General features: G+C 44.8%; 2 protein-coding genes across 3 annotated transcripts in view; both read left to right on the top strand.

Annotated features, from left to right (window-relative positions):
* The window catches only part of PRRG3 (proline rich and Gla domain 3), a 60,733-nt gene extending 47,121 nt beyond the window's left edge, over positions 1-13,612 (top strand). The window contains exons 5-6 of the mRNA XM_030210394.1: positions 13,071-13,074; positions 13,602-13,612. The gene's annotated coding sequence lies outside the window, so the exon portion shown is untranslated. The remainder of the gene's footprint in view (positions 1-13,070; positions 13,075-13,601) is intronic.
* Positions 13,613-23,122: 9,510 nt separating this feature from the next.
* LOC115474223 (mitochondrial fission factor-like) overlaps positions 23,123-27,783 on the top strand; it is a 70,131-nt gene continuing 65,470 nt past the window's right edge. For both annotated transcript variants that reach the window (XM_030209598.1, XM_030209599.1), the window contains exon 1: positions 23,123-23,204. The gene's annotated coding sequence lies outside the window, so the exon portion shown is untranslated. The remainder of the gene's footprint in view (positions 23,205-27,783) is intronic.

Below are 27,783 nucleotides of genomic sequence, written 5' to 3'. Positions count from 1 at the left end.
AGAGTTATAAGTTAAACAGAAAGGGGCAAAATTGATCTGCTAGCTATATAACTTATAGCCCTAATTTTACAAGCACTATTTGGGTTTTTAATATCTGCACCAACCGGCACATAAATGTTTATCATGAATACAAATCTAAGGGCTTCTTTTACTAAGGTGCACTAACGGATTTAGCACGCACTAAGAATAAAATGGACTTCTTAGCATTTAGCATGTACTGATCAATAGCGAGTGCTAAATCTGTTAGCGCAGCTTAGTAAAAGGAGCCCTAAGTCCTTATTTTACAAAGCCTGGGCTATGCATGCATTAGACCAAAGTGTGTGCAATTAGCAATGAGGCATGGCTTGGGTGTGTTTTGGGTGAGACAGGGGCATAGCAAGTACCTAGATGTTTGGGCTTCATTTCAGAAGTGGAGTACATGTCTGTGTCCCAAAAGATCAATATCAGAAATTACAGCTGCTCCCAAGCATGTCTAGTGAACAGTTTCTATTGAGCAGCACTTCACTGGAGGAATGTGGGGGGGGAGGAGGTTGCTGCCATACCTCGGTGTTTAGCCCTCAAATGCAAAAGTGGCAAGGTAAACATGTCACTGTGACACTGTTGTGAAAATAACTACATAACTGGTTATCTTTGTGATCTTAATGACCTAATTATGTGCCAGCTATCACAATGGATAGCCATTTTTTGTGTTTTGTTCCAGCTATCACAATGTCATTTTCAAAACCTATATTTATGCTGCATGCACCTGGTATATAAATGTCCATTTTCCTGTATTTTGGAACCGATTCTGCAGAGTCTGTTCAAAAATGCAGGTGAAAATTGAGACACACTAACCTGTACTTACCAATTCCTACTTCTCCAACCTATCTAATATGGTGCTACACATGTTTAAGTCTGGGCACAGTAATAGCAGGATCGGTTCTTGGTCCAGTTTTCTCTTTTTCTCCCACATATCATCTAGGATCTCCTCTTTCCTTTCATCCAACCTCCTCTCTTTCCCTCTATAATCTAGCATGTTCTTTCTCTCTAATTACTTTCTTCAGTTGGATTGAGGGAGAGTGCTAGATGTGGTATATTTAGATTCTCCGAGGACAAGCAGGCCTTCTTATTTTCACATCTGGGTGACATCATCCAACGAGCTTGGTGCGCAAGTGAAGTAGAAAGTTCTAGCACCATCCCACGGTGCAGGAACTGATGCCTTCCCGCCAGATGTGTGAGTGCTGGTCCACCAATCTTCTTTTTTCCATGGAACTGAGAGGAAGCGTTCGCTCTCCTCACACTGTTCTCTTCAATTTTTCTAAGTGCCATCCCATGTGGGTATTTTTCGTATTTTACTTATATTTTTCATCCCCTCTGTTTTATTTCAAGTGTGGTCACCTGGGTTAGACCATTGCTTCAGCCTCAATGCTCCTTTTTGACAGTTCAATATTGAGGAGTTTAATTTGGCTGAGATTCTTTTTTCAAAGTCACAGAAGATCCCCAGTGGCTTCAAGTGGTGCACCCAGTGTAGACAGATGATTTCTGCCATGGAACCACACAATTGGTGCATCTGGTGCCTTGGGCCAATCATGACCCCTCTGATTATGATCTATGTTTGAAAATGTAGGTGAAAACTCAGTGGGTGCACTGACAAACAGAGAATAACTTTATGGCTGCTCAAAGTCCGGAACTGCTCAAAGTCCGGAACATTGACTGGAACTGGCAGCATCAATCTTCATGGCTGCTTTGACTTCGGTATCCATTGGGAGTGCACCAGCATCGAGTGAGTCTCCACCTGCCTCAGCAACGGGCACTGACAGGTCTCGGGACAGGTCAGCATCAGAACCGACCCAAGGATGAGAGCAGATTTGGGGTCATCCTCGGCACCAAGGGATCAAGTCTCTTTGCTTTAGGAAAAGCTCAAGAAGCAAAAGCATCGGTCTTCCTCAACCCCATGGTGCCGGGTTGAGGAAGCATCGGCATTGTGAGGAGAACTCTCCCTCTTTAGAAGAAGTGCCACTTTACAAGTCATTGAGCAACCCAGTTCCCGCCACTGGTTCGGCACCAACTTATCATAGTAAGTGACGGCAGATAAAGACCTGAACGTTCCATCCAGTCTGCCCAACAGTCACATTCATTATCAATTCAAGATTAAATCAACAACTAATATGACATTATATACCTGATCTGCTCGGCTCTGTCCTTATGTTCTACGCCCCCCTTTTCAACTATGTGACTTAGAATTTAAATGCATCACATTATAGAATATGCTTAGTTGTGTGTATAAATTCTAATTAATGCCAATCATTGTCAATAATTGCTGGTTAATTTGCAATTAAATGCTGTTTGGCTTGTTAACTAATTAAGTTGTGTGTGCAAATCTAGAATATGATTGGATTTGCACATGCAACTTAATTAGATGGTGTCTAATATGCTTGCACTGGCTGTTAATTGTACACTATGGTGCATAGTGCTCCCAGTTAACTGATATGCCATAAAGCAAAGCTGCTTCTTTTAAAATATGCATATTTTAGGACTACCGTGACAACATATTTGGGGTGTTCAGGGCCAGCGCAAGGGACAGTGGCACCTTGGGACAACTTTTGGTTTGGCGTGGTGCCCTCCCATTGGCACCTCCCCCCCCCCAGGCTCACCAGCCCCCGACCTACCTTTAAAGGCAGTTTCCCCCTCCTGAATACCAACAGCATTTCACCTAATGCTACCTGCATCAGTCCCTGAGTCTTCCCTCTGCCGTGTCCCTGTGGAAATAGGAAGTTATATCAAAGGAGGGGCAGGGCGTAAGAGACGGAACATGCTGGGGCTGTCGCGAGTAGTATTAGGTGAAACACTGTCTGTGTTTGGGAGGGGAAAACTGCCTTTAAAGGTAGATGGGAGAAGGTGGCCTGAGACAGAAAGAGGAAGGGGGTTGATGGCTCTTCTTTTTTCTCTGCACACGCAATGTGGCCAGGTAACCTCTGGGCCAGCTTAACCTATAGGGTAGTGACATGACAGGCTCAGGCATTTGGCATCCTTTATCTCCAGCGCCCTGGGCCAGAGGTTAAGCTGGCCCTGGAAGCCTGTACACACAAAAATAATATTGGGCGGAGAAAGCCTGTTAACCTTTGCAGCCTCTTCTGGACATCTCTCTATACAGCAGCGGAGGCTTACAGACTGGCTCTTTTACCACCCTCTGGAAATCATCATATTGGAGATTCAAGCTTAATCATGGGTTTAGTGGGCCTCAAAACAAAATGCTGATAGCTGAAGCACAGTTTTCCCATTGAACACATTTGTTGGAAGCCATACCTTCTACTATTATTGAAGTATTCTTGATCCCAAAGTTTCAATTCATAAATTAATTGTTTTGACTAGGTGATTTTACATTAAATATGATTTTAGAGTATATTTGTTTATTGTCTCTGTTTTCCTGCTTTGTAAACTGCATTAGGTGGTCCTTTCCTGGACCAAAAAGGCAGTATGTACTCCAGATGGGATCTCAACTCCATGTCTTACCTGCCGAAGTTCTCTTGCCATTTTGGTGATGCCATGTTGGCTGTATGTGTCTCCCAGCCTTACTGTGCATTAGCCTGGGTAATGAACCAACCCAATAGGTGCAGCATAGACTTGGCTGCATGCCCTTTATATCTGAGCATATACCCAGGTATGCCAGGAATCCTTGGGTACAAACCCAGGTCATTGGTGGCATGTGTCTGGGTGACAGCCAGCATATAGCAGGGTTGGTGGTACCTTGTATCTTGGCACCCAGGTATTTGTCTTTGATGCCTCAATATATGTCACTGTTCTTTGCCAATATTTAGAATTAAATGCTTGATTTTTTTTTCTAGCAATATACAACATTGAATGGTCAGCATCGTACCCATTTAGTTGCCGATACTTATTGGTGGACGGTTTGTATGGCAGTCATTTGAATGAAGCTGCCTTTGGGCCATTATAAATGAGCACATACGGACAACTATCCAGGTATTTTGAGAAAATATCTGGATATAAGTTCAGCTTTGAATGTACAGTCTAATTTTTCTGCAGTTTTCCTTAGATATAATGCCGCTCACCAGGGTTATGAATATTGACCCTTGTGTTGAAAGAAAAGACCTACATTTTAAAATATTTTCTGCTGGTAAGAGAAGATACATTGCTCTCCTGAGAGAGGAGCAGAAGATTTGTATATGGACTGCCATGCTGTTAATGTTTTCTGTGTTGCCTCAAGTAATATTTTTTTTTTTGGCCTGTGGGAACAACTCATGCAGTATAAATCTATTTTTGCTGTCAAACTGAAGCAAATTGAAGAGCATGTATTTCACCAAGGGGCCCTTTGAGAAATATTCTTACCCTTGAAATCCCCGTAAAGGGAGGAATTTTTCAGACACAGGAGAGGAAGAAATCTCTGGTCAATGGAGATTTTGAAAAGCAGGATAGCGCTCTGACTGAGATAAATTGAAAGACAAAAGAGAAAAAAAAAGCATTCTGACATAGTTTGCTCTGGCAGTTGCCTGTGAAAGGAATGTATCCATTCCTTACATCGCTGAGCTAAAGAGGGAAGTGAGCAGCACAGTGGCTGAGAAAGGTAAATTGATCACTAGGCGAAAAGACAAAGTGATGATCCACATTTACACACTTTGGAGAGGATTATCCATTAAAGTTTATAAAGTTGGGGTTAATAATATGCACACACACTGAATAAAGATACTGAAGCTGGGTAGGAGGTTTCCTGGAGATATTTGGGGCATTCTAGCTATGACCGCCCTGGCATTCAGACCCAGAATCAACTTTCTCTGATATACAGAACAGTGGCGTAGCCAGAAGGCAATTTTTGGGTGGGCCAACAGGTTGGATGGGTGGGCACTAGAGTTGCCAACTTTTTTGAAAGAGAAAAAACAGCAACCTGATGCACTCATATTCTGTCCTTACCCCACTCCCCATAACTTCAATGAGGGTTGCAGTGCAGGCTTCAGTGGCTGCAGGCCAATTGAGAGATAAGGGAAGTACAATAGACTGCACTATTCAGCCCAATTGAGCCACACATTCTGCATCCAGAGAACCTCCTGGCTCTCCACCAACAATGGATACAGAGCACAGCAAGGACAATTCTCCATAAAACTCATCATACAAAGAAAATTTGTTTTCTAGTGTAATCTCAATTACAGACATATTATAAATTAACTTTTTAAAAATCTATAAAACAAAAGTCACTCAGAACCTAGAGCAAATCTACCAACACTAACTTCCAAAAACAAAGATCCTAACTATGAAAAAGAAGTGCCTTAAATATTATAGTAGGGCCCTAAAATACAAATATATTTATCAGGAAAGCTAAACAAGCCAAATTACTACAGAATGCTACATGGAAACTTCATGCTAACAGAATACCTCAGTCATACACACAAGACACAAATGCCAAATACAGAATAAGTGACCACAAACTCTAGAAATATAAATTAAACGGAAACCCCAAGAAACTAGACCTTGCATGTAGTACAACACCAGAGAAACAAAAAAGAAAGGCATTTGCTCCTGTGCAAAATATAAAGATGGCACATGCCAGGGATGGTGTTAGGGGATGGAACTAGGGCAATTGTGCTTGGTTCCTTGGCCAGAGAAAGCCTGCATGCTGGAAGCTGAAGGCGCAGCCTGGTAATGGACTTTGGGGTCCTTTCCTAGATTTCTGTCCTGGACTCCAGCCGTGTTTAACATCAACTTTGGCAAGATGTACATTTCAAATCCAACATGTTATATTCACAACATTGAAAATAAAATATTTTTAATACGTTTTTGTTGTCTGGTCATTTTTTCTCAAATTATATTGGTCCCAGTCTCTGGTTTCTGCTTCCCTCTGTCTTCTCTTAACTCACTTGCCAGTGTCTCCTATTTGACATTTCTTCTTTCTTCATATCCATCATCCATCTCCCATCTCTGTTTTCCTATATTTCCTTGTCCAGAATCTCCCCTGTGTTCATATCCCCTCATCCATCATCATTCCTCTGTGCACCTATGCACCCCATGCCCAGCATATCCCTTCTGTGTTCCTATTCTCCCCCCCCCCCCCCGTCTGTGTCCATATACCCCCCTCTCCAGTGTCCAGCATTTTATCTGTATTCCATATCCCCGTCCCCCCCTTGTCAGGCATTACCCCTCTGTGCCCATGTGCCATCCCCATAGAGCATCTCACATTTGTGTCCCTGTCCCCATGCTCCCACCTAATGCCCATCATCTCTTTTCTGTATCTGTATACTTCCCTATGTCCCCTTTCTCCCTCCTCCACACCAATGTGTCCCTCTCCTCTCTGATCCCACCCCAACCAGCTTCTCTTCCTCTCTTTCATTCCCCTTATGCATCTGGCTCTTTCTCCCTGCACCTCTCTCCCTTCCCTCTAACCCCTCCCATAGGTCCAGCACCTTTCTCCCTTTGCTCCAGCCCTCCTTGCAGGTCCACATCTGTCTCCTTTCCTTTCAGCCATCATCTGCATATCCAGCACCTCTCCTTCAGCCCCCCCCCCCCCCCACATGTCCAGCATCTCTCTCCCTTTCTTCCAGCCCCCCCTACATGTTCAGCACCTCTTTCTCTTTCATCCAGCCCCCCTACATGTCCAGCACCTCTCCCCTTCACGTCAACCCTCTGCTTATCCAGCACATCTCCCCTTTCCCTCCACCCCCCTGCATATCCAGCACCTCTCCCCTTCCCTCCACCTCCCCCTGAAAATCCAAAACCTCTCCCCTTCCCTCCAACCTCCCCTCTGCAAATCCAAAACCTCTCCCCTACCCTCCAACCTCCCCTCTGCAAATCCAAAACCTCTCCCCTTCCTTCCAACCTCCCCTCTGCAAATCCCAAACCTCTCTCCCTTCCCTCCAACCCTCTGCCTCTGGCAAGTCCAGCACCCTTCACCCTTCTGTTCCCTCCCCTCCCCTCCCCTTCCTGGGCCAGCACCCCACTGACTTCCTCACCCTCTCCCACCCCTGCAGCGCTTCTTTTAATGCTGTCGGCTGCTGTGCACAGTCTCCCACCCCCGCGGCAGCGCTTACACTTTGCTATGGCCGACGTCCTGCTCCGGGGCCTTCCCTCTGCTGCGCCGATGTAACTTCCTGTTTATGGAGGCGGGATGCGGAAGGCCCCGGAGCAGGATGTCGGACGTCGGTGATGCATCTGTAGAGTTGCTGTCAGGCAGGCAGCGCCATAGCGAAGTGTAAGAGCTGCCGCGGGGGTGGGAGACTGTGCACAGCAGCCGACAGCATTAAAAGAAGCACTGCGGCAGGGGTGGGAGAGGGTAAGGATCTTCTTCTGGGCGGGCCTGAGGCTAAACTGGGTGGGCCTGGGCCCATCCAGGCCCACCCGTAGCTACGCCCCTGATACAGAAATTCTGTCTAGGATCTGTGGCTCTTGGCTGAAAGGGGCTGCTTTCTTCATTGAAGAAACCCTAGAACTGCAAGCCATGGGCTGTAGACCTGGCAGGGAAGGAATCTTTGGAGCCTCCTCCTGAAGAAAACAGTGGAGCAGCCCTCGGGAGCAGGCACAGGGCAAAGAGGTCATTGGGAGCAACCTCAGGATGAGAAAAAAAAAGGCTGTTGAAGGTACTATCAATAACAACTTTAATCAAAAATAGGACTTTACCACTAATATTTGAAACAAATGCAATTTTACCAACCAAAGTGGCTCAATCATTCAACAGTTGCTATTCATCTTAAGTGAGGAGGAAAAAAGCCTCTGTATTCCCGTTTCAGTACATGCTTGTGTCTGTTAAATCGGGATGGAATCTTCATAGGCTAAAAAAAACCTCCTCATGACTTTAATCAACAAACAAACAATCAATCACATCTGACGAACACTTATCTTTAGTGCCGCCAATGCAGTTGCGGTTTAGCTTGATTGTTTGTTTGTTGATTAAAGTCATGAGGAGGTTTTTTTAGCCTATGAAGATTCCATCCCGATTTAACATCACAAGCATGTACTGAAACGGGAATACAGAGGCTTTTTTCCTCCTCACTTAAGATGAATAGCAACTGTTGAATGATTGAGCCACTTTGGTTGGTAAGAAGGTACTATCAATGCCTGAGGCCAAGAAGTGGAGCAGGCTTAGGGCAGGGAGGCCCTTGAGAGCATGTTTAGGGTAAGGCAGAAGGCCTCTGGGGCACAGTCGGTGCCTGAGGCCTAGCAGAACGGCCCTTGGAAGCAGGCTTGGGACAGAGGAACCCTTGGGAGCCAGCTCAGGGCAAGGCCTTTGGGGGACAGGCGGTGCGCAAGGCCCAGTGGCAGAAAGGCTCATGGGAGTGCAATCAGCACTTGGAGACCTAGTGGAGGCTCCCACGAATGCAAGTGGCACTCAGAGCCCGGTGGAGGCTCCTGCAAGCACAATTGATGCTCAGAGCTCTAGAGGAGGCTTATGGGAGTACAATCAGCACTCAGAGCCTGGAGGAGGTGGAGGCTTCTGGAAGCACAATCAGCACTTGGAGCCCAACAGCAGAGACTGGCCAAGCCAGACTGACTCAGTCATTATTGAACATCCAGCAGCCACTGGTCCAGAGTACTCCAGCACGAAGGTGAGATCCGGGGGACCTAGTGGAGATGGACAAGGGGAAAGACTCAGTGAAGGAGCAAGAGGGACATAGGTAATGCTGCTACTCCAATAAAAAGACTTAATAAAGGACCATGGAGATGTGTTTAAAGCTGCCGCAATGGCAATGGATTAACTGGGTTCAAGAGCACTGTTTAAAGGTTGTTTAGTAGTTTGTTTATTGAACACTGTCGGACTATCTCAACAAGGTTTCCAGCTGGCTTTTTAAATCCTGAAAAGACAATAGCTTGTTGGAAAACAGGTCACAGTTCAGTACCAACTCTAATCCCTACCTTGTTTGACAGGCAAATTGTTCCGGTACAATTTGTCAAATAATTAGGTGTGATTATAGACTCAGCTCTATCGCTCAATGATCAGATATCAGAAGTAGTAAAAAAGTCCTTCTATCATCTAAGACAATTATGTTCTATTAGAAATACAATAGACAATAATTCACTGCGTATTTTAACTTACACTTACATTATGATACGTCTTGATTATTGTAATATCATTTATGTGGGCATTACCAAATTCAATTTGAAATGTTTACAAACTATTCAAAATACAGCTGCTTGCATAATTTGTAGAGCCTCAAGATATGATAAGGCTATGCCTTTACTACGTCAACTTCATTGGATCCCGATCTATTTGAGAATTTCATTTAAGATTCTTATCCTTACATATAAAGCACTTTACTCAGCTACACCATCCTATCTTGCAAATTTAACTATTCCATAAACACCATCGCGAACTTTACGTTCACTTACTGATAGGCTGGTAATTCCACCTCCCTCAAGATCTAGGTGGGAATCAACCTGAGCCTCAGCCTTTTTCTTTCTATCACCATCATTGTGGACCCCCCTCCCCCCCCCCAAAAAAAAAAAAAAATTATCAGGGTGGAAGAATCATTTACGCTCTTTCGTAAGGCCTTGAAAACCTATATCTTTGAAAAAGCTTTTGAAATTTAGCGCTGCCAATCTAGGGAACCACTCAGGAAGGAAAGAAAATATAACAATTGAACAGGGAATATATGGTACCAAAGGAAATAGTATTGACTGATATGATGTGTATAATTGATACAATTAATTGTTTTGTCCTTTTTGTTATGGAAGTTTTTGTTAGTGCTGTCCTAACATAAAATGGATTTCTTTATAAGTTAGAATATCATTTGTATGTTATTTGTATTTTTAAAGATGTAAACCCTTCTGACAGTATAGTAAATTACTAAGAAGGCTTACTTCTCATTAACAAATGTCTTAATGCTTTAATGTAGTATAAGTTGTAAATAATTTAATAAACTGTCTTATCTTTTAGCCAGTCCTGTTCACAGTCTTTTTGAATTTTGGGGAGGAGGGAAATCCCAACCGCTGATACCTTTCTTCACCAGGTGGAGGCACCAGGCACCAGCTATTCTGGGGCCTGATGGAGCCTGCCTGAGGGAGACTCCAGCCAGCTCAGTCCTGGATGCAGGAACCCTCACAAGGGGGTGTTACACCCCTTATATACAAGAACTCCTGTGCCTAGATTGTAAGCTCTTTTGAGCAGGGACTGTCTTTTCTTCATGTTCAATTGTGAAGCGCTGCGTACGACTGGTAGCGCTATAGAAATGATTTGTAGTAGTAGAACTTTATGTTAGTTATGGAGCTGGGGGAAGCATTTGTATCACTGGAAAGAAGCCATGAATAAAGTAAAGACCTGCATATCGTTTGAGGCTAATTTGGCCATGCATCAATGCTAATGATTCTCATTTGGTGTGAAAAGTGTCCTTTATAAAACACTGCATGGTACCCCCCCCCCCCCCCCCCCCCAAAAAAAAAGACAACATTTTTTAAAATTTTGTTATTTATTTAAATGAAGTCTCTTGCTTTTCTCAACTTTCTGATGATTAAAAATTAAGAATCAGGAGGAAAAGACCTCATTTAGATCTTAAACCACACTACTTTACTATAGTGTGCAATGTCTTATGGAAGACTTAATGATGTGAACTAAAGAAGAAGAAGCTTTTTTAAGCTAAGTATTATTCTTTGAAACATAGAAAAACTTTCGATAAAAGGCAATATATTAAAAAAGAAGAAATATATTGGATTAATGATGAATACATGCCCACCCTAAGCTGTATTTGGTTTAAGTTACTGAGCCAGTGTGGTGGAGTCATGTGTATATGATAGATCCAATACTTCATTCATTTACCAAAAATACAATTTTTTAGTAGAACTATTGTTATAGGAGCTGGGCGTTTTGTCCATATAGACTGATGGCATTACAGACATCACAAGATGATGCAGAATATTAAAAAGTTTCTTGAAAGTGACAAAACCCTCCAGAAATTTTTGTTTTGCATAAAGAATGTACAAAAATGAAACACCACTGCTATATTTGTGAAAAGAGAGGATGAATTTGTACAAGTTTTAAGTGGAGTGGAGGAGTAGCCTAGGGGCTGAGAACTAGAGAAGCCAGGGTTCTGGTGGCATGTGGTCAGGGCTTTCAAGGGATTCAGTGTTATTGCCGCCAGCAAAGTAGTAAGGTTTGAAGGACTGGGGGAAAGACAGCAAGAGTGAGAGGTGCTGCATCTATGAGGGGGGCAGAAATAGAAGCACTGGATTCATGGGGAGAAAGAGAGAGAGAACAACTGGATAAATTGCGGGGAGGGTGAAGGAAAGAGAGAGATGCTAGAGCTAGGAGAGGGCAGAAGAAATACTGGCCTGCAAGAAGGGGAGCAGGAGAGATGCTGGACCTGTGGGGGATGGGGGAGGGGAAAAGGTGAAACCCCTTCAGAGCTCCAGTAAACCAATCCTAGAAAAAGCACATTCCACACTTATATAGAAAATCTGTCATAGTAATAGAAACTAAAATGAGATGCACATTTCCCAAAGCTGGCATATTACAATAAATTCAGAAAAAAAAAACCCAAACATTTTCTACCTTTGTTTGCTGAGTATTCTTTTTTTTTTCTTGTCTCAATGTCTCTTCTCTGCTTTTCTCTGTTTTTTCTTAACTTTCTTTCCAGTCTGCTGTCCTTTTTATAATTCTTGCCTGTCACCATCCATCTCAGACAGTCTGAATATCCTAGGAATCACCATAGACCGTGACTTATCACTCGAAAACCAGGCCAAGGCCACTACAAAGAACATGTTCCACACAATGTGGAAACTTAAACGTTAAAACAATACTTCCCAAGAGATGTATTTTGCAACATGATCCAAACCATAGTTCTAGCCCATGTGTACTATTGCAATGGAGTCTATGCAGGGTGTAATGACCAAATCTTAAAGAAATTACAAACAACACAAAATACAGCAGCTAGACTCATTTTTGTAAAAAAATGGTTCGAAAGCGCTAAACTCATTCTCCCAAAATTACACTGGCTACCAATCAAGGCATGCATATCCTTCAAGATCTGTTCTCTAGCCTACAGGATAATTTTCAGCCTCTCAATGAGCTACATGACCAACCTAATATATCTACCAACCTGAAATGCAACTAAGTCAGCGAGATCTTACCTTACCCTCCACTTCCCTATATGTAAAGGCCTTAAATACAAATCAACATACGCTTCCGGCTTCTTATATGTTTGCACCAAACTCTGGAACATGCTACCGAAAGACCTAAAATTCGAAGAGAACCTAATCGTCCAAAAACACTTGAAAGCCTATTTTTTTCAGAAAGGTTCTCCCCGCTGAAGCAACCTAACCAACCAAATTACCAAATCAACACTACATGAATACGACAATGGACAGAACTGAACTAAGCCTCCATCACATAACATGCTTACCTGAAGCAACTATAAACACATAAAGCCTGTTGAATCAAGACAACTTTTAATCTCTTTGTTCTGTATAAATCATAACCTTATCCTAAACAAACTGTAACCAATTTACTCCAGACTAATGTAAAAAACATTGAACCTACCAATATTGCCCTTTTGTGTCCTGTTCCTATGCTCCCCACCCCAGGGATAGCAGTTTTCTATCTTGCACCTCCTCTCTCTGTGGTCTGACATCTCTCTCTCTCTCTCCCTCCATTGGCCCAAACATCACTCTCTCTCTCTCTGAATCTCTTCACTTGTCTTCCCCCCTCCTGGGTTTAGTCTCTAGCCCCATCCACAGGCCTGGCATCATTTCATCATTATCCTTCCCCAAGCACAGGCCTGAAATCTCTTCATTCCCCCCCCCCAGCACCCCGCAAAGGTCCAGCATTTCTCCCATTTCTCTCTGTTCCCCCCCCCCCCACCCAATGGGTTCATCATTTCTCTGCCAGTGCCCCCTCCCAACAGTCCTCCAAATGCAGCAGGTGACTGGCAGTGAGGAATAGAGGTTGCCTCCAGCCAGCCCTGCCAGAGCCTTTCCTCTGCCATGTCCCACCTCTCTGATGCAACTTCCTGTGGGTGGAATGTGGGAGAGGAAAGACCCTGGCAAGACAGGCCAAAAGCATCCTGTTTTCATTGCTGCCTCTACTGGCCACTCATTGTGCTTATGGAGGACTGGGGGGGGAGGGCACAGAGATATGCTGGACCCATACGGTGGCAAGGGAGAGGTGTAGAGGAAGGAAAACAGAGAGGCCACATAGTGGTCACCTTGGTTCCACAGCAGGTGGCCCCTACCATTTGGCAGCTTTGGGCTTGCTCAATGGTAGCCACACCCCTATCAGCGGTGATACCAAGCCAGCTTTCCAGTTAATGTAGGACAGAAAAAAGGCTGCCCTAACAGGGTAGATATTTAGGTACTGCCTCTGAATATTGGTAGCACTCAGATAACTACTGCCAGCTGCTCCGAAGCCAAATATTCTGTGCCAGTGCTGAGAGAGGGGCTGGCACTGATTATCAAGGTCTAATTCTGCTACCAGTGACTGCAAATTGCCCCCTCTATGGTTTATATGGTTGTACTCCATCTTGAGCTCAATAAGATAAGTGTAATATAAATGTCAAATTAGATTAAATTAAATTGTTATGCAGAATCATGTTAAAATGTTGTCTCTGCTCAATGAAAAGATTTTCATTTCAGACAAAACAAATCTGTTCCGCTAGACTGCTTGAATTGACCATGGTGGAAACAGCTAAGCAAAGAGAACAGAATTAAATCAACAACAAAAGGTTTATTATTGCAAAACAACAACAACAAAACAAGAAGAACCATGGCAATTGGAAGAAAAAGAAGAAAGAAAGATGAGTGGAAGAGAAACAAAGGAGCCAAATAAAAGAACATGAAAAATGATGTTCAGAGTTTGCTGCTTCTGCATTATTCCTCAGCACAGTCACTCCCAGCTATATTTAACAAAATATAGGAGAGTTTGAATGGGTAGAATGGTTGACTAGATGCAAAAGTTGTCATGTGGCCATCACTAGAGGAGAAATGAGAAAGACAGGGAAAGTAGGCGACTGTTCCTGCTGCCACTCATTTTGTCACTTAAATTGACAGTAATTACTCATGCTGATTACATTCTGTTGTGCAATGAATATTGTTTATTAAAGCAAGGTACTACTGGTTACAATGGGTTTGATATTTTGCTTTTGTTAAATCCAGGGCATCATACAGTGAACACAACAAAACCAAGAAAGCTAGGTATCTACCAATTGAAAATAACAAAATATGTTCTATATATTTTCCCCCCACAGTTTGCTCTTTAGGTATTTGAACACCACTTGACTGAATATGACCAAGTTTGGCAGGAGGTATCTCTTCATCCAGAGCAGTGCCTCTCAACCCAGTCAGGTTTTCAGGATACCAACACAATGAATATAGATGAGAGAGATCTGCGTACAGTGGAGATACTATAAGCAAATTTATTACATATAAGGTCATTGTAGATATCTTAAAAACAAGACTGGCTGGGGGTGTCTTGAAAACTGAGTTAAGAACCCCAGATCCAGAAAAGGATTTTGATCTTCCTCATTAGATATATGTCCCATCACTGAGAAATAAGTCCTCTAAACCAAAAGCATTATTTCCAGGTCCCTACAGGAAGATGACTTTGGTTCAGTCCTCCTATTATAGTTAGGGTGAATCCTGGAGACTTGCTGGGGTGGTAGTAGTAGTAGTCAGGAAAGGGAGACTACGTGGGAAGTGGCAAGGCAGGGACTAACCCTCTGGAGGTTAGTGGAACTACTTCTGAGAAGAGAGAGGGAACAAAAAGCTGAACAGCTGAGAGTTTGAATGGTCTCAGGTCATTTGCATTAGATTTGCATTCCTTGAGAACTGAAAGAAGACTCTGGGAGCTTAAATGGAAAGATGCCGGGAACATGGGAGAGCTGTTGGGACCCTCTGGGCCTTGCCCCAACCTGGGAAAATAGGAAACTTATGCGGAGAGGAAAGGCAGGGAACCCTTAGACCAGACTCCCTAGCAGAGGAAGTTGGAAGGAGAGACTAGTATTTTCTTGTGAGTGGGAAGGTCTTACTGGATACTTAGCTTGGTTTTTTTTTTAAGCAGTGTTTTAGGTATTGGATATTTTGCTTGGTGAATATGGTGGGGCACTTAGCCTACTTCACAACTACTTTGAAACCATTAATGTTTGGTTTTCACTGAGTTCAAGGTTTCAGTCTGAGACAAAATCTCTCTTTCTCTCTATCTGAAAATCTACCATGCACCCTTTCTTTGATTCCCATTAAATAAATATCTACAGCAGTCATTTAAAGTAGCACTATTAACCTTGAGCAGAGATTAGCAACCTCAGCCATTGAGGGCTGCAACCCAATCGGGTTTTCAGGATTTCCCCAATGAATATGCATGAGATCTATTTTCATACTCTGCCTCCATTGTATATAAATAGATCTTATGCATATTCATTGGGGAAATCCTGATGATCTGACTGGATTGCAGCCCTCGAGGACCGAGGTTGTCCACCCTGACCGAGAGACTTCTTGATTTTCTCATGGCCAACTTTTATACCCTGCTCATGAGATTGAATTAGAAAGTTTATATATGGCTGCCCCTAACTCTATGTTTCAACAATTTTTATTGATGAAGGTGATAAAACCGAACAGACCATACAATATCTAAATATACAGCGGTATAAATTTTTCTTTTCATACATTATCCTGTATTAAACAGTCATCAATAGGTTTTCTTTTTCTCCCCTTTTCACCCCTCCCCCCTTTCCTTCCCCTTGTTATTCCAGGATGTCTCTACCCTTTTAAGCCCTCCCTTCCCCCCCCCCCCCCGGGTTCCCCCCCTCCTTGTTTTCCGGTCCATCAAATGGGTGTTAACACAAGTCAGTGTGTCGCTAACCTTTTCATTATCCTTTATCACAAATCAAGCCCCCTCTTTATCTCCCTCCCCCCCCAACCTTCCTCCCCCCCTCCCCCCCACCTCCTCGACTCCGTGCGTCCTAGGCGTATGGCTGCCCCTAACTCTAAAACAACAACAGCAACAAAAACATTACATATCTTAATGCTTTGCAATAAACATGATTTAATATATATTTCACAAAGTTTATTCAATTTCGATTAGCTATATCTAATATGCCAACCATTAGATACTGAATTAATCGAGCAACCCTGGATAACACAGCTAGTAAGGCCATATTTACGAAATTGTGCAATGCATATTAATGTGCATTATTTATCAACAGACATAATTAATCTCAAATGATGTCTGCTTTATACCAGTGCTTACTAATGGAACAAACTGCATTAGCACACATTAGTAAATTTAATACATATTCCCCACAGAAATAGAGAATATGAGGGCAGATAGGAACTGTATCATTGAGTTAGACCAATTTAATTCCTGGTGCATTGCCATAGATGCCAATTGATCTCTAGCTGTTCTCACTTCTTTGCAACTAGTGATCCTCTCTGCTTATTCCAGGCACTTTTGAACTCTATTTTGGGTTCTGTTCTCACCACAATCCGTAAGAGACCATTTTGTGTGTCGACTACTCTTTCCTTGAAGAAATAGTTTCTTGCGCTTTGCTCCCATCTAGCCCCCCTCCTGGACCCCCCATCCTACCAGTGTCACTCTCTCACCTACTTGTAGCCCCCCTCACCCCCACCAGGCCTATGTTACAATCACTGGTGGTCTAGTGGTGTAGTTGGAGCAGGAGCAGGAGAAATTCCCAGTTGCAGCAGCCGTTTTAGGATTTGGAACTGACATGGGCAAGAGTGATTGGGGATTGCTCCTGCCCTGAATACACCACTAGACATAGGCGGACGGTGGCCCAACTGTTTGGGGAGGCTAAAGGGGGCGGGGTTAGGGGTGGGGCCAGGGGTGGAGCTTAAACCCATAATTGTCTGATAACACACAGAAAAAAATAAAAGTCACAATTAATACCTTTTATTAAATTTAGATATTAGCTATGTATCATATGTCAAAGAATAAAGTGGTTGCTCAAAGCATATACTAACCACAATCGCTCATCTGCAAAACACTATGCACAACTTTGTGCAAAAACACACTCAGAACCTTACTGTACCATAAATATTACACTGGGCAGAACCTACTACACCAATATACCACCCATACGGAAAATGCAGACCCTCAACAATATGAAACAAGGGATCATAATATCACAATTCTCATGTAGAGCCACAAAACATCCTAATTCATGTTTAATGTGGGATAAAATGCCATAAATAAGTAAATAAATATAAACTTTTAATGTTGAGCACCTGATTCTCAAAGTGCACATATTCCAAACACTATAATGAAAATAAAATAATCTTTTCTACCTTTGTTGTCTGGTGACTTTGTTTTTCTGATCATGCTGGCCAAGTATCCGATTCTGCTGCTATCTGTCCTCTTAACTCCGGTTCCAGGGCTTCCTTTCCATTTATTTCTTTACTTTCTGCCTTTCTTCTTCATTTCTTGCCTTACATCCATAAGTAAAAGCTGGGTCCTCTGCAGACTTGACTGTCCAGTGGATCCAGCTTCTGCCTATTTTCTCCATCGATGTGAAGGTTTTCTCCCTTTTCCCTCATCTCATCTCCTTCCTCTTTCTTCCCCCCTCTCCATGCATGTCCAGAATTTCTCCCCTTCATTCATGTGCATCTCCTTCCTGTCTTCCCGTCTCGCCATCCATGTCCAGCAACCCTCTTCTCCCCTCTAGCCACCCATCCATGTCCAGCAAATCTCATCTCCCCTGACCTCCCCTCCACCCATGTCCAGCAACCCTCCTCTCTCCCCTGCCATCTCCTCTATCCACCCATTCCAGCAATCCTCCTCTCTCCCCTGCCATCCCCTCCATCCACCCATGTCCAGCAACCCTCCTCTCCCCTCTAGCCACCCACCCATGTCCAGCAAATCTCCTCTCCCCTGACCTCCCCTCCACCCATGTCCAGCAACCCTCCTCTCTCCCCTGCCATCCCCTATCCACCCAATCCAGCAACCCTCCTCTCTCACCTGCCATCCCCTCTATCCACCCATTCCAGCAACCCTCCTCTCTCCTCTGCCATCCCCTCTATCCACCCATTCCAGCAACCCTCCTCTCTCCTCTGCCATCCCCTCTATCCACCCATTCCAGCAACCCTCCTCTCCCCTGCCCTCCATGCATATCCAGCGAATTCCCTTCTGTCCCCTGACCCTCCTCCATCCATACCCGGCAGTGCCAGCGCGATTCTCCTCTCCCCTTTCCCTCCTCTTGTTTACTATCTGCCCCGCGTCATCTTTAATTTACCTGCGTTCCAGCGTCGGCCTGCTGCGTCATTTCAAAGCCCGCCCTGCTGCCTGTCTCTATTCTTCCCTCCCTTCGCGATGTAATTCGTTCGGCAGAGTCCCGCCTTCTGACATCATTTCCTCGAGGGTAGGACTCTGCCGAACGAACACATCGCGAAGGGAGGGAAGAATAGAGACAGGCAGCAGGGCGGGCTTTGAAATGATGCGGCGGGCCGACGCTGGAACGCAGGTAAATTAAAGATGACGCGGGGCCAATAGTAAACAAGGGGAGGGAAAGGGGAGATTCACGGTGCCGCTCGCTCGCCCGCCCGACGCCTAACTCTTTCCTGCTGGCTGGGGAGGCTTAGCCTCCCCAAGCCTCTTATACCGGGCGCCTATGCCACTAGACCAGCGATTGTATGATAGGCCCAGGGAGGCCTACAGGTGGGGTTGGGGGTCCAGGAGGAGAGGAATTGGAAACTAATTCTGCTTGAGTGGGGGATGCTCCTATTTGAGGGAGGCAGCAAAGGAGTTATGAGACATAGCACTAAGTTTGAGTTTCAGCCGAAAACACACTCCCCCTGCTAGTCAACCTGCAGTGGGCAGTGCTTTTGCTGTCCGCTGCCGGCATTAAATCCAGATATTCAATGCTGGGCCATATCCAGCTGCCAGTGTTAAATGTCTATCTTTTTTTAAGTTAACCGCTTAAGCCGATATTCAGCGCTGATCAGTTAAGTTGTTAGTTAAAGATAGGACTGCTATTTATATGGTTAAACGCTAAACTTACCCAGTTAGGCGCTGAATATCGGAACCTAATCACATAGGTCCCCTGATTTTACTGGTTATGCAGTTGGCACTAACTGTGAATATTCAGCGAGCTTCTCTGGGTCCCTAACACAAGTGGATACATTCCTGACATCAAAATCCCTTTTGGGAAGTACGAACTCCCCCTCAAATCACAAGTCAGGAACCTTGGAATACAGTTGGATTCAACACTTACTCTGATTCCCCAAATCCATGCAACCTTCAAGAGCTGCTTCTACTATTTGCGACAGCTACACTGTCTCTCTCCTTACAACGAGAAGGTAAATCTTATCCCAGTTGTGCATGCCATGATAACATCAAGACTGGATTACTGCAATGCACTATACAATGGTCTGACTACAAAGGGCCTGCACTAGCTCCAGTTGATTCAGAATGCAGCAGCAAGACTCATAGAAGGTTGCAAGCAACGTGACCACATCAAACCATTTTTGCAAAAACTTCATTGGCTACCAGTACAATACAGGGCTAAATTTAAAACTCTATGTCTGATCTTCAAGGCCCTGAAAGGAAATGGCCTTAAGTATCTGAAAAATAGGATGATCCTCCACACACTGTCAAGGACACTAAGGTCCTCCCAAGGACTTTCACTAACCATACCCTCTCCAAAAGAATTTACACAATGTGATACCCGCAAGCGAGCCTTCTCAGGAGTAGCCCCCACACTCTGGAATGCACTGCCTGAAAGGCTGCACGTAACACAAGACTATCTCTACTTCAGGAAGCAGGTGAAAGCTTGGCTCTTCAACCAGGCCTTTAATGGAAGAAGTAACTAACTTGTTAATCTCACTCACACACACGAGTGACTCGGGCTTCACATACTGTATCAGGACATGTTTATCCATTCCTACCCTAGCTGAGATAATATTTAATCATATCTCTGACCTCATGTGTAACCAGTGCTTTTTTTTGTAGGAAAAAAGGTGCCGGTACTTATACAATGCCAACCTTAAGGGCGGAAGTCACTATTTATGGCTCCACTCCTACAGTAGCCACACCTATTTTACCAGCCATGGAGCATATAAAAAGGCATCAATGAAAATAGTACATAAGTCCCTAGGCCCAACAAAAGAACTCTTAAGACTGACTATAAACTAATAAAATATGTGGATTAAAAAAAAAAAAAAGCTGAAACCCTCCAAAACCAGACTCTGGCATGCAGGATAACTGTCACGTCCCTTACCTGCGCCGTCCTGCCCGCTGTGATGCCTCGCTCCGCGAGCAGGAGAGAGCGGGGTATCGCTGGCTATGGGCGGCGTGGTCGGGGAGTCTTGCCTGCCTCCTGGACGGTGCCGGTTCGCCGCTATAGCGCTGTGGCGGCCGGAGAGCGCCGGCGCTGCCAAAATGGCCGGCGCTCACAAGCTAGAGTGTCTCTTCCAGGTGCGGGACCCGGGAGTATAGAGAACGCCCCTTCTGGGCCCGGATTGGCTGGTCGCGGCTGGACTCCGCCTTCTCTCTGTGACCAGCCTATCCAGAGCCCTGGGGCTGGTTGTTGGCTCCACCTCCCGGACAGCTGATGATTGTCTCCCTGATGGAGGGGGCTATTTAAGTGCAGAGGCCGGCAGAACACTTTGCTTCGGCTTCTGCTTGTGTGGATACCTGAGTTCTGTGTGTTTGGATTGTTTTCCTGCTGTGAACCTGTTTTGGACCTGGACTTTGCATTTGCCTGCCGCCTGCCCTGAACCTCTGTTTGGACCTGGACTTGCTTTTGCCTGCCGCCTGCCCTGAACCTCTGTTTGGACCTGGACTTTGCTTTTGCCTGCCGCCTGCCCTGAACCTCTGTTTGGACCTGGACTTTGCGTTTGCCTGCCGCCTGCCCTGAACCTCTGTTTGGACCTGGACTTTGCTTTTGCCTGCCGCCTGCCCTGAACCTCTGTTTGGACCTGGACTTTGCTTTTGCTTGCCGCCTGCCTTGAACCTCTGTTTGACCTGGACTTTGCTTTTGCCTGCCGCCTGCCTTGAACCTCTGCTTGGACCTGGACTTTGCCTTTGCCTGCCTTGAACCTTTGGTTGGACCTGGACCTTGTCTTTGGCCATCTGTCTGCTGTCCATCCTGTGTACCGTCCTGCCCTCCTTTGGGAGTTCCTGTCCTGACTCTCCAGGTAAGGTCAGAACTGTCTGGCTGCCAGACGTTGTTTGGCACAGGGGCTCACATATCGGGGTATAGGCCTGACAATAACACCAGAAAAACAAAAATATTTTCCCCTTGCTATAAAAATAGTAGACATAAATTTCAAATACTCCATTCACTATACTTCAAATTAACAAATACAAATAAAACAAAAAAATCAGCACAGCTACCACACTACTTTATCTTAAAATAAAAATAAATTTCTTTTTTTCTACCTTTGTTGTCTGGCCATGTACTTCTTTTCATTTGTGTTGGTCCCAGTCTCTGGTTTCTACTTTCCTTGTCTTCATTTAACTCTATTGCCAGGATTTCCTGTTCATCATTTTTCTCTCCTCCTTTTCCTTTCAGCTTTCTTAGATTTTATTTTCTGCCTTTATCCAAGTTGTAGTTCTTTCTTACTATCCAATCTTCCAGCATTTCTCCCCTTGCCCTCTCGCTCCATCCAGTATTTCTCTCCTTGCCCCCTCTCTCCCCATCCAACATTTCTCCCATTGTCCCCTCTCTCCCCATCCAGTATTTCTCCCCTTGTCCCCTCTCTCTCCATCCAGTATTTCTCCTTGCCCCCTTTCTCCCCATCTAGTATTTCTCCCCTTTGTCCCCTTTCTCCATCCAGCATTTCTCCCTTTGCCCCTTCTCTCCCCATCCAGTATTTCTCCCCTGTCCCCTCTTTCCCCATCCAGCATTTCTCCCCTTGCCCTCTCCATCCAGCATCTCTCTACTTGCCCCTTCTCTCCCCAAAAGCATTTCTCTCCTTGCCCCCTCTCTCCTCATCTAGTATTTCTCCCCTTGTCCCCTCTCCTCCCCATTCAGTATTTCTCCCCCTGCCACCTCTCACTCCTTCCAGCAACTCCATCAGCAGCGGCGGGAAAATCAAGAAAAAGGCGCGAGGCTACAGTGTTGAGACACGCGCTGTCGGCTCTGCCGATCCTCTGCCCTTCTGACATCAGCTTCCTCTTCCAGGGCAGGGGATCAGCAGAGTCAACAGCGCGTGTCCTAGTTTTGGAGCCTGCTACTCCTTACAATGCTGTGTCTGTGGCTTTGCTGCTCATAGGAAAGGCAGCTGTGTGGCCGCGGGAGATGGGGCAGATGAGTGGGGAAGGGGGGGGGGGGGGGAAAGGTGCCAGTACAGAGTACTGCCACAAAAAAAGAACTGTGTGTAACTTTCTTTAAACCAATCACCTTACTTTCTAACTCTTCCTACTTTCTTACCTATCTATATGTTACATCTTTGCTTTACCCTTCACTATCAATTATGTTCTATTATTGTGTTGACATTGTAAGTAGTATCCATGCCATACTTTGTATTGTTTTTGAATATTTTTACTGCTGTAATTCCCTATTGCTCTGTTTGATCTATGCTTACTGTACACCACCTTGAGTGCATTCCTAGTGGAGGAGTAGCCTAGTGGTTAGTGCGGTAGACTTTGATCCTGGGGAACTGAGTTCGATTCCCATTGCAGCTCCTTGTGACTCTGGGCAAGTCACTTAACCCTCCATTGCCCCAGAAACAAAATAAGTGCCTGAATATATGTAAACCGCTTTGAAAGTAGTTGCAAAAAACCTCAGTAGTAGTATATCAAGTCCCCTTTCCCTTCAAAAAGGTAGTAAATAAATCCTAATAAATAAAAATAGCTAATAAGCAATTTTATGGTTAATGCCCATGTCTAGCCAGTAAATAGTTTTGAATATCGGTCAGACTGGCATTTATGGATTTAGGGCCGGTTTCAATGCCAAAACTAAAATTTGGTCCGACAATGGTCCATCTCTGAGTAGTTAGTACATACCTCTACTGGAGTATTTCCTGCTGAAGATCTATACGTTTTTCACTTTGGCAAAAAGTCTCTTTCCTTCAGACTGCCTTCAGAAAGGTCTCAGACTGGTCATGTACGAACTTAATATAATATATAATGTAAATTTCTAATTCAGAACACCTAGAGCAAACTGCTAAAGTTGCTGTACATGTTCTCATTGGGTCATTTGATGTGATTGTGAGTGATACTGCTTTAAGAGGAGGCGGGGCAGCTTCGGTAATTGGCCAATGGATTCGCTTCTCTGTGCTAGGGGGGTGGGAGGAGGGAAGTGCTGGAAATCGGGTCATCGGGCAGCAGGAGTAGTTGTTGTTTACAGGTCAGTGAACTTTACTTCCAAAAAACTAAGTAGAAATAACATATACCAGAGAGCCTCAACTTTCAGAAACAGTGCAAAGTGAAGAAGGTAGTGTTTGTTTTATCTTAAACTGGGGTGTGTGTTAGTGACAGAAGTGAAGAATAGACGTAGAAGTTCGGCTTTCAGTTTGTCAGTTGCTCTGTGCAGTTTTTTGCGTGACTTTGCAAGACACCCACTGAGATATGCACATTACTTAGCAGGAATTTTGTCCTTTGCTCATTTGGACGGACTAGTTCTCCTGCTAGTGGGGCCACTAGATTTTTCACTATGTCGGTGGTTTTGCTTGTTCCATAATTTGGTTGTTATGTCGTAGCCTACTTCGCTTTTTTTTAGATCAACTCTAAAAGTGTATCACTCAGAACGGATTACAGTACTGGGAGTTATCATGGTGTTTTTTTTTTTACTGCATACTTAAGAGTTTCCGTACACTGAACAAGACCTGGAAAAGTATAACAGCTGCTTTTTCACCACAATATGTGGCTTGTTTGTGAGTTCTTATGCAGCTCACACTTGGCGGCAGCAACATACTGAGGATGGGAAGAACTAATCTGGGGCTTCTTGGTGGCATAGTGGCTGAGAAGAGACGCTAGCCAGGAGGAGGAGGGTAGGAATATATTTGGGGACAGGAGTTGGAAGTTTAGGGAGGCTGGCTGGCAGGCTCCTAAGTGGTGATGCTATCTGATGGCGGTGGCTACATAGGGGAGAGCTAGAGGCTTGAGGATGGCAGACTGGCTTTTTGTGGGGAGTAGGGGAAGAAAGAAATAGAGTGAAGCTAGATAGCCACAGGCAGCAGTTACCTACCCTCCCTTTCTGCCATTGGCCTGTAGTGGTTTCACTAAGGTCCCAATGCACAATGCTTTATTTTCCCATAGACACAGAGGTGCAAAGTAGCCATATTTTACTTTTTATTTTCAGCACTTGATCCTTGAGGCGACTATGCAGTTTACAATTTTTATTTCTGGGCGCACAGTCTAAGTTATATATTTGTTACATTTGTAACCCACATTTTCCCACCTTATTTTATTATTATTTGTTATATTTGTATCCCACATTTCTCACCTTATTTTATTATTGTACCTGGGGCAATGGAGGGCTAAGTGACTTGCCCAGGATCACACAGAGTTGCAAAGGAAATTGAACCTGGTTTCCCAGAATCTCAACCCACAGCTGACCGTCAGGTTCCCCAGATTCGCATCTCACTTCATTAACCATTAGGCCACTCTTCCATTTAGGGCCACTTAGTAAATTGCAATAGACCTCATAAGGGATCTTTGCCCCACCTTCTTCGATGAGTTTGATGGAGACAACAGTGGGGGTGAAAGGTCTCAGCTTCTAAATTCAAAGAAATGTTGTCCAGGCCCTGTAGTAGATAACTGCAGATAAAAACCAAAATGACCACTCTGTCTGCCCACCAAGGTGGTTAGGGATGTAACCAGGGTTGCCAAAAAAAAAAAAATTCCCACACAAAACCGCCCAAAAACCGCACACACCCCACCCCCGACGTCATCACCCCCACCCTGCCATCATCAACCCCGCCCCTTCCGTCATCCCCGTCCCGCCGTCATCAGCCCTGCCCCCACCACCCAATACGTCAGCAAACCCCGCCCAAAATGTCACAAACCCCGCCTCTGTGGCCATTAGCCCCACCCCCCGCTGGCCGAAAAACCGCCCCAAAATCCGCACAGAAAAAACAAAACGAGCCCAAAAAACCGCAACCCGCCGTGGGCAAAAGTTTCCCATGGCGGGTTGCGGAAAACCGCCCAATTGGGCGGGAAAACCGCCCATCTGGCAACCGTGGATGTAACTGCTGCCATCTGCAGGTTATTTCCTCCACCACCATGTATTTTTAGAAGTGCAGAAAATCATTTCACTGTTGTTTTGAGCTGAAGCATTTAGGGGCCCTTTTACTAAACTGTGTAGGCGCTTACGTGTGCCCAACGCACGTCAATTTGGAATTAACACCCGGCTACTGTGTGACCCTTGTGGCAATTTCATTTTTGATGCGCGTCTGCTACATGTGAGGAAAAATAATTTTTATTTTCTGGCACGCTGCAGAAACCGGGCGGTAATCGTCATTCTACGCGCGTAGATGATAACTGCACGGTTAATGCGTGAGACCTTACCACCAAGTCAACGGCTGGCGGTAAGGTCTCAGACCCAAAATGGAGACGCGCCAATTTTTATTTTGCCACACGTCCATTTTCAGCGAAATTTGAAAAGGGCCTTTTTTTGCAGGTGTACTGAAGAATGGATCTGCATGCACTCAAATCACGCGCCTACAGTAGCGCAGGCCATTTTTCAGCACACCTTAGTAAAAGGACCCCTTAATGCTTGGTTTCTGTTTTCATCTCATGTAGGGATCCACTATGTATATCCCATCCTTTTTTTTTAAATTTATCACCGTTTTGGCTGTACTATTACCAAAGCAGCTATATTTTCTTTATTACTTGGCTATTGGGCAACCTTCATCCTTATCTCATTTTTCATGGACATGAACAAAGTATAGCTCTTGACAGCTAGTCACAGATTAAGCTAGCTCAATAAAGAGGGATCCCTGCACCTGGTTTGACCTTAATTTCTACCAAGCAGCAATATATTTGGTAACATGGTATTTGCTCTAAAGTACTAAACATAAGTAATGCAGTTGGTATAAGCTGTGAGTTTGGAATGAAATTATTTTTCATATCCCTGTCTCAGCAAAAGAAGTTACAGCCACTTGCCTTCCCTCTCCACAAGGTGACAGTAGGTAGCACGGAAGAGGAAGCCTGGACCAGAACAAAACAAAGGACATAGCACATGGTATTTTAATCTTTCTGCAGTACAGCCTCAGTGCAGCTGGCAGTTAAGCAAGCTGGAGGCAGGAAAATTAAAAAAGGAAACTAATACAACTTCCAAACAGAATGAAAGGAAAAAGAAAAAGGTAGCTTGTTGAGATCAGAAACATGGCCTTTTTAAAAATGTAAAATAAATAAATACAATTATTGTCTACTCATTTCTCTCACACTCTCCTGGCTCTGTTTTTTTTTCCTTCTCATGCTTGTGTATGTCTGCCTTCCCCAGAGCAAGGAGAATGGGGGGGGGGGGGGCTAAGTGATAGGCACCAATTGCTTATTAATCACTTCTGACCAGCTGTGCTTCATTTGGCAAGTTAGTGTTTGTTTGTTTTCATAAAATAATGTAACATTGGGATCCGAGGAACCCTTTCCAGCATATCACTGGCTGGGCAGTTACATAAGATGAAACATTCAAGATGTCTCATTTCCACCATTTATCCATAGTTTGGAACACTTCCAGATTTTCCTACTGCTCATGAGAGTCAGTTTTATTATCAAAAAGGCTTCAACATTTTGGTCAGATTTTAAATGATGAACTCTAGAGTGAGGTTCACTTGGTGGCTCATTTTCAAAGCACTTAGGGGCCCTTTTACTAAGTACTGGGACACTTCGGCACATGCACATTTTGGCACAGGCACATTTCGCACCGAGACACTTCTACAGAGGCAAATTTCTGCACTGGGACATTTCAGCACAGGCACATTTCTGCACTGGGACACTGGCACAGGTACATTTCAGCACTGGGACACTTCGGCACATGCACATACTGGCACATTTTGGCACTGGGACACTTCTGCAGAGGCAAATTTCTGCACTGGGACATTTCGGCACAGGTACATTTTGGTACTGGGACACTTTGGCACATTCATATTTTGGCACAGGCCCACTACGGCACAGGTACATTTCGGCACTGGGACACTTTGGCACAGGCACATTTTGGCACTGGGAAACTTCGGCACAGGGACATTTCGGCACGCACGCTTTGGCACAGGCACATTTCGCACCGAGACACTTCTGCAGAGGCAAATTTCTGCACTGGGACATTTCGGCACAGGCACATTTCGGTACTGGGACACTTTGACACATTCATATTTTGGCGCAGGCCCACTACGGCACAGGCACATTTCGGCACTGGGACACTTTGACACAGGCACATTTTGGCACTGGGAAACTTCGGCACAGGGACATTTCAGCACGCACGCTTTGGCACAGGGACACTTCGGCACACCTCGGCACTTGCACATTTCGGCACTGGCACACTTCGGCACAGGGACGCTTCGGCACACTTCGGCACTTGGACAGTTCGGCTCGTGCACATTTTGGCACAGGCACATTTCGGTACTGTGACACTTTGGCACAGGCACATTTCGGCACTGGGACACTTTGGCACAGGCACATTTTGGAACTGAGAAACTTCGGCACAGGCACACTTCGGCTTTTGCACATTTCAGCACAGGGACATTTTGGCACTGGCACACTTCAGCACAAGCACACTTCGGCAATTCCACATTTCGGCATAGGCACATTTTGGCACAGGCTCATTTCGGCACTGGGACACTTTGGCACAGGCACAGTTCGGTACTGGAACACTTTGGGACAGGCACACCGGCACAGGCACATTTTGACACTGGGAAACCGGCACAGGCACATTTTGGCACAGGCTCATTTCAACACTGGGACACTTCGGCACAGGCGCATTTTGGCAC

Source organism: Microcaecilia unicolor, chromosome 7 (genome assembly GCF_901765095.1).
Source record: "Microcaecilia unicolor chromosome 7, aMicUni1.1, whole genome shotgun sequence".
NCBI lineage: Eukaryota > Metazoa > Chordata > Amphibia > Gymnophiona > Siphonopidae > Microcaecilia > Microcaecilia unicolor.
The sequence above is the reverse complement of the archived record's forward strand: the minus strand, read 5'-3'. Positions and strand labels throughout refer to the sequence as shown.